The sequence below is a fragment of the Osmia lignaria genome, chromosome 12, assembly GCF_051020975.1.
Source record: "Osmia lignaria lignaria isolate PbOS001 chromosome 12, iyOsmLign1, whole genome shotgun sequence".
Classification (NCBI taxonomy): domain Eukaryota; kingdom Metazoa; phylum Arthropoda; class Insecta; order Hymenoptera; family Megachilidae; genus Osmia; species Osmia lignaria.
This window is the reverse complement of record NC_135043.1, coordinates 2,555,136-2,568,979: the sequence shown is the minus strand read 5'-3', so window position 1 is coordinate 2,568,979 and position 13,844 is coordinate 2,555,136. Positions and strand designations below refer to the sequence as shown.

Sequence of the window (13,844 nt, the reverse complement as noted above, 5' to 3'; positions counted from 1 at the left end):
ACTGTTTTATTGCAAATCGGGGATGAATAATTTCGATCACAATATACGAATGACGGTTTCCTATCAAACCCGATATTTCACTTTTAATCTACATTTCAATATCAAATCTCAAGTTGCATTTCAATTAAACTAATAGTTACATCTCGAATAAATGCCGTTAATTAATTATATGTATAAAGAGAAATACTGCGTAGTTTCTGGAAACCGTTGAAACTATCATGGCAACGAGTGAGAAAAGGAAGGAACACCAAAGAAAGGGGATGAAAGATCTTCGTCTAGCTCGCGCGTCTTAGCCAATCACCGGGCACGCGACACTTCCGAAAACGGGCTACGATTCGCCAAACCGTCCCCTCCAAGGACGATGTTCGCGCGACGGGCCCTTCGGCCGTCGATCGCGCACGAAATTTGTCACTCTTGATCGATCAATCGTAAGTACGTGATCGGGAGCCCGTGTGTCCGAGAGACAGAGTTATTCGGAAATTCGCGATATTTTCTCTGCGGTAAAGTCCTCAGCGTAGCGAGGCAGAGTGCCGTGCGAGTTAAAATAATCGGTATTCTGAATAAGGACTCACAGACGCGCACGTAAAATCTTCCTTCTACCTAAATTTCTATCTTTTCTTTCCGATTTTAAATCGTTTGCTCGCGTAGTTCTTCGTACTAACCTCACCCCGCATAATTATATTCGTTGTAATCGTAATTAATCGTAAATCGTTATTCGTTTGTCTCTCGTCGACGTACTCGTCCGTAATAATCCGTTTCTCGCCGCGACAAGTGCAGTGATCGACGATCTTACCGTTTCTTTGGTGTTCCAGATCATCGAGCGATTACACCCAAAACTAGCAAGCGAATTACCTTGTATTTTATTGTACACCGTAACGGTAAGTCGTTTCAGTTACATTTTTCGATCACGACGTTTATTCAATTGGCAAAACGGGCGATCTGGTCCAGCCCTTCAGGGTTACGAGAATTCCTCAGGTCAGATCGTTCCACCGTACGAGGTATTCATATCATCCAATATTAAATACTATTTTCGGTTATTACTATTTCGCAATTCCAGTTTCTTTCCATCATCCGAAGGGCACCTTAGTCCAGCTCTTTCGAGAGTTACGAGAATTTCTCAGGCTGGGGTGTACCGCAGGCGGAAACCGCCAATCGTATAGTTAAATTCGGAGAGCGAAATTGTTATAATCATTTTTACGCGCCCGGTAATATACTCGTCGGTTTCAAATGTGATATCAGAGTGTTTTATATTCATATATATATATATATACCTTGTTAACTAATCTTAAGCATCTTTACATTTGTTCACATTTTTGCAGAACTGGTAATTTTCAATTTAACCAAATTTCTAAATTATTGAACTCATCATTTTGGCAATTATCTGATTTTCATTCACGATTAAACCAGTTTCATTTAGTTAAACAGTTTCCTTTTATTTCGAACACACCTCACACGTTTCAGTTAAAACACGCCTACCAACATACCCAGATTCAAGGAGGGTCCCGTACGGGACCAAGCGCTGAACGAACCCAACGAAAGGCTAATAATTATAATCTTTTAATATGTTATCAATTTTGTCTTTCGTCTTTTAATTTGTCGAGAGCGTTAACACGCTCGAGACTGGTGGCAGCGATACCAACCATCGCGCTAAAATAGGGAAGCAGGAATTAGGGGTTGAATTCCAACCAATTAATTGAAATTTAACTACCTAAAAATCCACTAATTAATCATTCTTTCCTTTTTACGTTGCGCGCCGTCGCGCTCGCGCGCAACGTAACACATACATAATATAGCCATCGTAGCATCCGTGTGTCATTGTTAGATGTATGCGAAAAGTGATGTAGAATAGCATGCCGTTAGTTGGATGCAATAACTGAGGTGGCGCTTAAATCAGTTTCTGTTCGGCCTAATTTTCGATGAAACGTTGGCTGTTTTACCGACGCGGAATTCGAAGTTCGGCCTCGACGCTCACATCACCTTAAGGCATCTTTACAGGGTACGAAACGAACGTTGTAAAGACATCTGAAATTCATGTCTTTAAGGCATCTTTACAGGGTACGAAACGAACGTTGTAAAGACATCTGAAATTCATGTCTTTAAGGCATCTTTATAACGTACGAAACAAACTATTCGAACTATTCGTATTAATTATGTTAAATGGAACGAATGCTAAATGTATTTATAAGTGTGACTGGTCAATACGTGTCGTTTAGGTAGCCCTGAAGAATTTTTATATGAATGTAACATAGTTTCATAAGAAGGGTAATATTGAAATGTGTAAACGCGTTTTTTTCTTAGTACCATTACGATTCCTAATACAATTTTCAATCATTTGGGAGTGTAGCTGAAGAAATATACAATATTTAACCAATTGCCTTGACCTCTTAAGATAGAGAAAAGCAGGATTCGCTATGCTTATCCGGCTAGACCCTTTTGGACAATGTTTTGAGGCAGGTCATATGCGTTCTGTCAGCACGTTTCCCCTTCTTAAGGAAAGGTCCTCCAAGTCTGTAAATACGTAAGATATCTTTAGGGCGTTTGTAAGATATCTTTAGGGCATTCATAAGACATCTTTAAAACGTCTGTAAAGCATCTGTCGGATATCGGTACGACATCTTTAAGACATCCCGTTTTCTAACATAGGATGTTAACAGGACGTATTTCAGGTATTCGCAGGACTTCAGATATTTGTAAGATATCCTCAATATCTGAAACAGATATCTTTAAGATATTTTAACGATGTTTCTGTGCTATCTGGGGAATTACCTACTCCCGAAGAATTAAAGGTAAAATTACTTGACGAATATCAGGTTAGAAGACGAAACAAGCATGAAAAATCCGAAGCCATGTTAGCAGCGAAATCATCGCGAAATTTTGGGAATAAAAACTACGATAACAGATCTTCTGGAAAAGGGAGTGATCAACGATTTAAATTTAAATGCCATAAATGTAACAAAGTCGGACACATGTCAAAGGACTGTAGATCGCTACGACCTGAAAGTAATAAAAAGCCTGACGGAAAGGAAATGTCGAAAGTAGCCGAAGTAGCTATGAAAATTGAAATAGGTACAAAGTCTGATTTGGAAAACAAATGGTGCTTGGATTCTGGTGCATTGTCACACATGTGTTCCCATGAAGAAAAATTTGAAGGTATTGGGAAGGCAAATATACATACATTAAATTTGGCAAGTTCAGAATCAACTTCGATAGAAGGAATCGGACCAGTGCAAATGAAGATAGGCAAACATTTTTCGGCGACTCTGTAAAAAATGTTGTTCGTCCCAGACTTTCGTTCTAATTTGTTGTCAGTAGCCAAAATCACTGATAACGTATTTGATGTATTATTTCGGAAAGAGGGTACCGTGGTCATCAATCGGAAGATTGGGCAAGAAATTTTCACAGCCAAACGAGAAGAAGATTTATACTTCGTGAAAGAAAAAGCCGAAAAGGCCAACATCTCACAAGCGAACACATCGAATCTCCAAATATGGCATGAAAAATTCGGCTATCTCAACGAGAAAGATTTGAAGAGTCTGATCCACAGCGGTAAGGTAAACGGAGTTACGATAAACGGTAATGAAAAATTACAAATTTGCGAAATCTGTATAAAAGGAAAACAGACGCGAATTTCTTTCCCAAAATCGCTTTCCCGATCCACAGAGCTTTTGAAATTGGTCCATACGGATGTTTGTGGTCCCATGAAAGTTGAATCTCTTGCAGGGTCAAAATATTTCGCAACCTTTATTGACGATAAGTCGAGATGGTGTGAAATTTATTTTCTGAAAAAGAAAAGTGAACTCTTTGCAAAATTTTTTGAATTCAAAACCAAGGTTGAAAAACAAACTGGGAAGAATATTAAGACTTTGAGATCAGATAACGGGGGAGAATATCGGAGCAACGAGCTGCAGAATTACCTGAAGAAGGAGGGAATATGTCATCAACTCACTACGGAATATACTCCCCAACAAAACGGCATTGCAGAGCGTAAAAATAGGACACTCGTGGAAATGGCGAGATGCATGTTGCTTCAGTCCGGCCTCCCTCCAAGCTTTTGGGCAGAGGCCATTTTGACTGCGGCTTATATTCGTAACAGATGTCCAACAAGAAGTCTGGATGGCAAAACACCTCGTGAAGTCTGGACAGGTAAAATACCAACTGCAATCTTTTGGAACCAGAGCCTATATGTTGAATAAGCCACCCGAAAGAAAAATAGCTAAAGGAAAATTTGGTGAACGAGCAACCAAATGTATTTTTGTTGGGTATTCAACAAATTCCAAGGCTTATAGGTTGTGGGATACGGAATCAAGAAAAATTTGTCGAAGTCGTGACGTCAGGTTCGTCAAAACTTTTGAAGGGCAACAGGAGTTTAAGGACTTCATGAATGAAGAAATCTCACAGCATTGGAAGAGAGATCCAATTTCGATCGACACGGAAGAAGAGGATAACGATCAGTTGAAAGTTACTTCTGTAAATCAATGAAGGAAATCTAGCAAGCATTGACGACAGAAGGTCATACACCGGCTACGTCTTTCGACTTTTCGGCGGTGCAATCAGTTGGTCATCAAGAAAGCAGAGGACGGTCGCCATGTCAAGTGCTGAAGCGGAATATATGGCGCTATCGGAAGTGGCAAAAGAGAGCATCTACCTGCAAAGATTTTTGACTGAAGTCGTTGGAAAACTGAAAACAACACTGATTTTGTGTGACAATCAAAGTGCTGGGTTAATGGCGAAAAATCCAGTTTACCATGAGCGTACAAAGCACATCGACATTAGACATCATTTTGTGCGTGAGTCGGTTGAGAGAGGTGAAATTCGAATCGGGTATCTTCTGACTGAAAAGATGCCCGCTGACGTCTTAACCAAAGAACTGTTGATGACAAAGCACGAAAAGTGCATTCAAGAAATAGGTTTAAGGGGGTAGACACGGGTAATAGTAGCGCGTTGACATTACCGGCAAAAATGGGCATAAACATGGGTTTACGCGCTTCCGTTATTCGTCCTTGTATGGCAACATTTAGGGCTGGGTGAAGGCTTATTCGAAAGAGGAAGGTTCAGTGAATAACGGATGGTCATAAAAGCATTCTCGCAGACCAGTTCCGCCATTTTGTGGATAATACAGATCAAGTCATGTGACAAATTCAGTTCAGCTAGTGGTTAGAAGGTGGCGTATAAGGAGAACGTCTGCTAACGTGTAATCATGGCAAAAAACAATATCTTTACAGTAAAAAGTCAATAGCAAATAGATGAACAAACTTAGTTAATATGCACAAATATAATTGAATATAAATATTGTTCTTAAATATAATTAAATATAAAAACGCGACATAATACTTCTTGCCAATTGAAAAAAAAAAATTTGAATATGTATTTATTTTACATATTTTACTTTATGTTTTTTATTAAATACACCTATATATTAAAAAATTATGTACTAATAATATTATATTTACTTATATTATAATTAGGGTATGGATAGAATGTACAACAAAGAAAGCATAGTATTTTTGTTTTTTTTTATTTATTGAAAAATGATAGTCGGATTATTTTTGCTATAAGTGCCCCATTTTCCTCCGCCTCTTCCTCTACCTCCTCTTCCTCTGCCTCCTCTTCGTCTACCCTCTCCTCCGCCTCTTCCTCTACCTCCTCCTCTTGCTCCTCGACTATATTTCAGTCGCTTCAGTTCCTTTTTGAGCTCTGCATTCTGTAAGATAGAACATAAACATAATTATTGTAGTATAATCATATGGATGTTGATTCCACGCTGAGAAATCACAATTATATATATATACTTACTTGTTTCTTATATGTTGCGAGTAATTGAATTAATTCCTTGTTCAAGTCCTTGTTCATTTCCTCATTAGGTTTCTCGCTACTTTCTTTCCTCCCCTGATTTATCTGTTCCTAAACAGAACTATTTTTATCGTTTTAAAAAATTACAATTTGTTGAAATCATTAAAAAAAATCATTAAAAAAAATAGAGAATGGTAATTTTTCAACTGAAATGACTTTCGTAGATTCAGATAAGTTGTGTGTATGCTAAAAATTTCATGTATATCGGTGAACGCATTTAAAAGTTATAAATAATTAAAATTTCCGAAAATCTCGACTTTTCATCTAAGAACAGTTCACACAACACATAGAAGAATAAAAGTGATAGAGATAGTGAGCGTAAAGGTATTTACGTGATTCTGCTCTGTATTTTTTGCCAATTCACCATTTCCTTGGCTCTCCGCCATGGTACAATCCATTTTTTCCTAAAAATATGCACAGTAAATAATAAAAACTTCTTATTTCATAAAATAAGGAAGACACGAATGTATGTGCGTCTGGAAGGTACTTACCATCTTGGATTTCTGATGCTCTCCCCGATTTTCTTTGTTTTTCCGCACAACGGTGAATACGCGCAAGAAAGCAATACAGTTTTCAATACAGTTTTCATTTGTTGTGTATAATTTATAACTTTTGAACTATTTCATTTTTATATATTATTGTGCTAATTGTGTGAATATGGAACGAAAAGAAGAAAGTGAAAATGCAAGAAGCAGAATGCATTTGAAAGGGAATAAGAAAAATCGGAGTTATACCATATTTGCAAAGCGTATATCTAAAAATAAAAAACGGCAAGAAAGGTAAGTTATGTTTTATATTATAGATTTGTATGAAGTCATTAGTTTTTGATGCAGTAATATCATGGTATTTTATAATCTGTAATACAATATTACATATTCCCTTCTCTCATTCTCTCCCTTCTTTCATTTTTTATATTGGAGCTCTCCTTTGCGCGTTTGGCGCCTACCATGATTGCGCGTACCATCGACTCCAATTCTTGAGCCCCTCTCCGCTATTTGTCTCCCATTCACATGTTTTGAAAGCGGATATCCAGCGAAATTTCGCGTCGATCGTGTGTACAAGAACGCTCGCAACAAAAGACGATCTCGCCGTATTTATTTATAGTAATAAATATCATTTCTCTAATATTGACCATTTTATTTTCATTTTCAATATTATATACCATGAAATTATTAAATCAATTCTAAACTGTAAATTTACGCATTATGACTTGAACTTCGCTCTTATCGGCCGTCCCGCGATGCCCGCGTTTTTTTTATCTTTGTTACGGTTACAATGTCTGTTATCAATTATCGTTTCTTACAAACTCAGATTGTTATAAATCAGAGCTGTGCAAGATTTCCACTTTTCAGCCTATTTCGGGCTTGCTCCGCCAACCGCTATTCTCCTTGCCGCGACGTTCAGCGCGCAGCGTACGAAGCATTCAAGGCTCAAGAGCGTATCACTCGTAAACATATGCTGGCAACCACTTAAAAAAAAACGCATCGACAATAGTACCTCGTGGGTGAGGTGGGAAGCTATTGCCAGCGTACGTTTATGAGTGATACGCTCCTGAGCCTCTAAAGCCGAGTATCCACCTGTATCAAACGCCCGTATCGTGTCACCGTTCCGAACCCTTTCGAATAGGCAGACGTTGCCACGTTGCATGCCACGGCGTGCTACGGCTCGGACAATATTTCTTCGTTTCTTGATAGAAACGGTTCGGCAATAGGACTGGGCCACTACAGGCGAGGAGTTTCGTTTTGCTGCGTGCCGTTCCAAAGGAATGGAGGCAACGGACCCATCCGAAAAATTTGTCGATTCTTTGCCGTTGTATCGAAGGAAAGGTTTATGCGTTTGCACTTGACATAGCGTTTCATGCCGTCACTTGGGTTTCAATTTATTTGAAATCTTGCAGTATTATTGGATTCATTTCAAAATCGATGAAATTATTTATGAACTTAATCTAATTTAATTTAGACAAATTTTATCGTCTAAATATATTTAAACAGATCAATTATCTTCGGTGATACGCTGTACATAAAAGAGCAATGTTAATAAGAACCTCTGTGATTATTGAAAAAGGACAATGTTAATTATCCAGAGATTTTTCCGTTGCCGAATATCGAAAGTTCTATTGGGCTGTGATACGGAGGTGAAGGAACGGGCCGATCCGAAAATTGTCGGTTTCTTGCTGTTCAAAGGATAGGTTCGGAGACCACTTGAAACGTAAAAACAACATACCCAGGCGAAGGCCCGAAATGCTATGTCAAGTGGAAACTTGAGGCTCGAGATAATATGATCTGGAATCAGATATATCAGTGAGATAATACTAATGCAATGACTGAACTTTGTTATTTTTCATTTTTTTCTTATAAAACTTTTACCAAGATATTTGTGACGTTTTTCTGATTAAAATGATACCAAACATGATATGGTTAGGACAATTACAATAAAGAAACAGCATGCAGCAAATCGAAACTTCTCGCCTATAGGAGTTTCTTTCAAGAAACGAAGAAATATTGTCCGAGCCGTAGCACGCCGTGGCATGCAACGAGGCAACGTCTGCCTATTCAAAAGGGTTCGTAACGGTGATACGATACGGGCGTTTGATACAGGTGGATACTCGGCTTAACGGATCGTAGGTTGCGTGCTGAACGTCGCGGCAAGGGGAATAGCGGTACGCGGAGCCAGCTGAAAATCAGCTGAAAAGGGCAAATCCTACCGAGCTCTGTTATAAATAATTCGACGTATATCGTGTTTCGACTGAATTGTCACGTGAAAAATTTCAACAGTACGGCCCTGATCCATTGAAACATTGGCAATTTTACGCTGCTCCAGCTCTCACTCCATCTTTCTCCTTTAGAATAGAGGTCCGGAAAATGAGTGAGAGGTCTGTGAAAGCGAGAAGCCGATGTTTTGTTTGGGTGAAGGCAATTAGTAGAAGAACGATGGAATATGCTTTCTCATTCTAGTATTAGCTATTCTGATGTGTTCCAAGCTTCTCATGCTATCCTTCTCTTTTACGACCCTGTTTTACTACAAAAGCGAGCCGCGGCGACAGAGTCTTGCCGCCCAGTCATAGAATTTCGAGTCTCCTCTACCGTCATTGCAACATTTAGATTCCGACCACAGTCGCAATCTCGGAGGAATTACTATACTGCGAGTAACAACAATATACAAAATATACAAAACTCCTTGTCGATGCGCCAGTGAAAAAGAGTTTCACAATTAAATTTTCTTTATTTCTTCAAGAGCGGCATTTAAAACATCTTTTCGTATATTATATATCCATTTATGTATATCAATAATTTAGGGAACATTTTGAATATTTGTAATTACATGTCCTGTGTATTACTAGCAATAATTATATAACATTCGTACACAGATGTGCACTAATATTTCGTCAAAAGAAATAAGAGGGAGTATAACACGCAATTAGTAAATTGGAGCATGTTTCGATCATGTGCTTCTACATGCTTTCGGAAACGCATAGTGCGAGAATGAGAGGGCATGCTATATTCTATCCTTGTTCAAAAAGTAACATCGCAGCTCGGCCGATCGCTTTATGATTTACCGTTACCTCGGATCTCTCACTCGTTTCTCGCGTTCTCTATCGTCCCGTTTCGAGAACAAAGTCAAGCCGAATAGCATACCTGCTTCGAAATAAGCAACTGTTCTGTCCCGAGCCACTTGCTTATTTCGAGGCAATCCTGTATGACTCGAATGTGTCGGATTACCCGTCGCGATCAAGCTATCAGCTGCGATCAAGGTACTCGAACATTTGAACGGTTCGGTTTCTTTCTCTCTTTCTCTCTCTCTCTCTCTCTCTCTCTCTCTCATGCACACTCGCCTCATTCCTTGAACTTCACACTACCTTCCGTAATAAGCAATTGTTTTTATTTGGTACCTGCATGTGTGTGTGTGTTATTTCTACTTAGGCGTCGTTTGAAGAAGGCAGCGTACCTCGCGGTAGGTCAGAGCACCTGTACCGTAGACGATGCAGGTACCAGCTCTTCCGAAATGCTCCGACACTTGCCTGTTGCGACTGATTATTCTGCGATTGAAGAACCTTCCACTTCTTATGAGCTGCTGCCACACTCGCCTCCTGCTGACGATTTTTCTGTGATTGAAGAACCTTCCACCTGTTATGAGATGCTTCCACACTCGCCTGCTGCGAATGATTTTTCGACCGTGGAAGCGTATGAAGAAAACGTGGAAAAAATTGAGGCGTATGAAGAAATCGTGGAAGAAATTGAAGCGTATGAAGAAATCGTGGAAGAAATTGAAGCAAATAATACAGTTTGGAAAACATTCAAGTATCGGCTGTGGCGTGGAACACTTCCAAATAATTGGATGTCAACAAAACGGACTTGAAAAAAAGTACAAAGTAAAATGCCAAATGTGTAATCACGTTGAGTGCGTATCGTGCCTTCAGAACAGTGATAACACGATGGACATCAACCGCAGCGCTGTTTCCGGTACAATGATGACAGGCGGCGGATACAATCAACTAGAAGAAATACTTTCTGGCATGAACGTGTCCTGCATGAGCTAGAGAATTTACGAAAAATGCCAAGATGAAATAATCGATGCGTTCGAATTGGCTGCGCAACGAGAAATAGAAGACGCAGGGAAATGAGAAAAAGAGCTAGCCATAGCAAGAGGCGATATGCTTCCAGGCTGTAATATACCATGCATTCCAGTTGTCGCAGATGGCAGCTGGATGAAGAGATCATACCGTGGAGGTGATTACAACTCTCTGTCTGGTGTAGGAGCCATCGTGGGATACCACACCAAAAAGGTGCTCTACATCAATGTAAAAAATAAATTTTGTATAATTTGCCAAACCGCTGCCAAGAAGAAGGAAGAGGCACGGCAGCATCGTTGCTTTAAAAACTGGGGTCGTAACCAGAATTCAACTGGTATGGAAAGTGCTGCTATTGTAGACGGATTTAAATGCAGCATACAAATGCATGGCCTGATATATTCAATATTAGTTGCCGATGGAGATAGCAGTGTGTACAAAAAGATATTGGACAATGATCCATACAAAGAATATATGGTGCCTGTACGAAAAATTGAATGTACCAATCACCTGCTACGCAACTTTGGTAGAAAAATAAATGAGATCGCCACAAAAGGCCGCTTCAAGGAACTACGAGCTATTGTAAAAGAGAATGCCCTTCGCCTGCGCACTGGTGTGAAAAAAGCTGCAGAATACCGATTCAAAGAGAAAGTAACACTCGCTGATCAAATAAAAAATTTAAAAACAGATGTGAAAAATGTAGCGAGTCATGTTTTCGGTGAACATCAGGAGTGTCAACGACTAGCATACTTCTGCAACAAATACTCTGACCCGAACGGAGTGAACTATGTTCCACAATTGAAAGAATGCGGTATTTATCAAAGCATTGAAGAAGCAATGCAACCGCTCTTTCCTCAAGCTGAAAGCTTGTTATATGGATTAAATAATAATGCAGTAGAGAGTTTCAATAACATAATTGCGAAATTCATCGGTGGCAAAAGAATAAACTTTGGACGCAAGGGCTCGTATCAGGGTAGAGTCTCTGCTGCTGCTCTTCATTTCAATTCAAGAGAGTCGTTCAGCCGATTGAGTACTGCTATGAACAAGGAACCGACAGCCATCGTACAAAATATGGAACAACGGCGTAAGCATGCATCGCAAATGGCAGCGAAATATAAGCAAAATGCCAAAGCATGTTCTTCTCGATACGAAAAGCAATCGTGCGACAAAGATTACGGCCCCACGGCAGAAAAACCAGATATGGAAGAAGCAGTATTCTCTTCTGAGTGTGAGAGGCACATGCTTACACTCCTTCAGTGGCAAACGATGAGACATAAAATTGAAGCAGAAACTCGCGATCAGCCCAAGAGCGAAAAATGGATAGCCTACCGTAAAAAATTATTAACTGCATCGCATTTCGGCAAGGTATGTCGATTGAGAAAGAATACACCAAGAGGAAATACGATAAAGAGTATAATGTATCCGCAAATTCAATATTTGCGTTCCCTTGAATACGGAAGAGAGAACGAGGCAAATGCCTTGAGACAATTGGAAACGGAAATGGGAATCCATATTCTACCGTGTGGTTTATTCATCGATGCCGTTGTGCCTTATTTAGGTGCAACTCCTGACGGCCTCGTGGACGATGATACTATCGTCGAAGTGAAATGCCCTGAATCGGCGAAGGATTTATCGCCTGCTGAAGCAATAGAGCAACTTCCTGCAATACGGCGTATTTTCCGGGGTGATGAAATGAATAAAATTCATCATTACTATTATCAAGTGCAAGGACAGTTACACGTAACGAATAGACAATGTGCTCTATTCTGTTTATGGACAAAGAAAGGAATAAAAATTACAAAAGTACAAAGAGGCGACAGATTCTGGGCAACAGAAATGGAGCAAAAACTGAAAAGGTTTTATGAAGACTCCATGTTGCCAGAAATTATAGACAGCAGATTTAATCGGCAGCAACCTATTAGAGAGCCTGCATACATAAAACAGAGCAACAATACATGTACCAGTACACAAGAAAGTACATGTGACGATGTACATAAAAATCAGAATTGCACCGACGAGTGCACACAGTTCATATGATGAAGTGTATAATAAACGATTGCAATATAAGGTCGCAATGCACCTGCGGGTGCACACAGCTCATATGATGAGCTGTTCTATAGTCTATTGCGACTGCACCGTCGAGTACCCACAGCTCATATGATGAGCTGTTCTACAGTCTATTGAGACTACACTCGGCGGTGCACACACCACACATGATGAGGTGTATAATAATATCTTTGACGGGGGTGGTGGTGGATCTCTTCACATTCTCCTATTAATTTTTACTTTCAGCTACTTTTCCTTACTTTGCAAGGGAAGAGAACAATTTATAATCTGGGAGGAAACGGGAACACACGTGTATAAAAAGGTAAGTACAATGCCTCTATTTTTATTACCTGTACGTGAATTCATTTATAATCATTATCATGTTGTATTTATTTATTTAGGAGGTCCGCAATAAATGCACAGAAGTACAAATGTGGAGAGTGAAGAGGACTGTCTTTGACGGGGGTGGTGGTGGGTCTCTTCACACTTTCCTATTAATTTTTACTTTCAGCTACTTTTCCTTACTTTGCAAGGGAAGAGAACAATTCTTTCATATCAAATGGAAATGATATGTATGACAGCATAAGTATGACACCTATAGAGTATATGGTGCATGTACGAAAAATTGAATGCACCAATCACCTGCTACGCAACTTTAGTAGAAAAATAAATGAGATCGCCACAAAAGGTGAATTCATTTATAATCATTATCATGTTGTATTTATTTATTTAGGAGGTCCGCAATAAATGCACAAAAGTACAAATGTGGAGAGTGAAGAGGACCGTCTTTGACGGGGGTGGTGGTGGGTCTCTTCACACTCTCCTATTAATTTTTACTTCCAGCTACTTTTCCTTACTTTGCAAGGGAAGAGAACAATTTTTTCATATCAAATGGAAATGATATGTATGACAGCGTAAGTATGACACATACTTTTAGGCACAAAAGTACAAATGTGGAGAATGAAGAGGACCGTCTTTGACGGGGGTGGTGGTGGGTCTCTTCACACTCTCCTATTAATTTTTACTTTTCTAATAGTGGATTCATCAGGAAATGTAAGTAACAGATTTTACATTCAAATAGTATAAAATCAAAAAGAAATTGTTATATTTCTTTTTACAGATCAAACCAGGGTGTACAGCATGATAGTACAAGCGATCCGGAATCGTCTCAACCAAATTGTATACATAATGTTTGTTCAATAATTGCTTTCAATTATCTTATAAGTGTATAGAGTTCATGTTCTATTGTATTATTTTATTAATAAAAAAGGCTTCCCTTTTTGTTTAAATAATTCGCTATTTATTTACTAATCTAACCATAACCTAATCGTTTAGTATTTTTATATAAAAAAAGATGTAACCTAAGAAACTTTATTTTTCT

General features: G+C 39.1%; 1 long non-coding RNA gene across 1 annotated transcript; it reads right to left on the bottom strand.

Moving 5' to 3' along the window:
* Positions 1–5,595: 5,595 nt before the first annotated feature.
* LOC117602882 (uncharacterized) lies at positions 5,596–6,321 on the bottom strand. Its single transcript, XR_004581073.2, has 3 exons — positions 6,183–6,321; positions 5,794–5,911; positions 5,596–5,701 (listed from the first exon to the last, which is right to left on the bottom strand). It is a non-coding gene; the product is annotated as an uncharacterized LOC117602882 (long non-coding RNA).
* Positions 6,322–13,844: the final 7,523 nt, after the last annotated feature.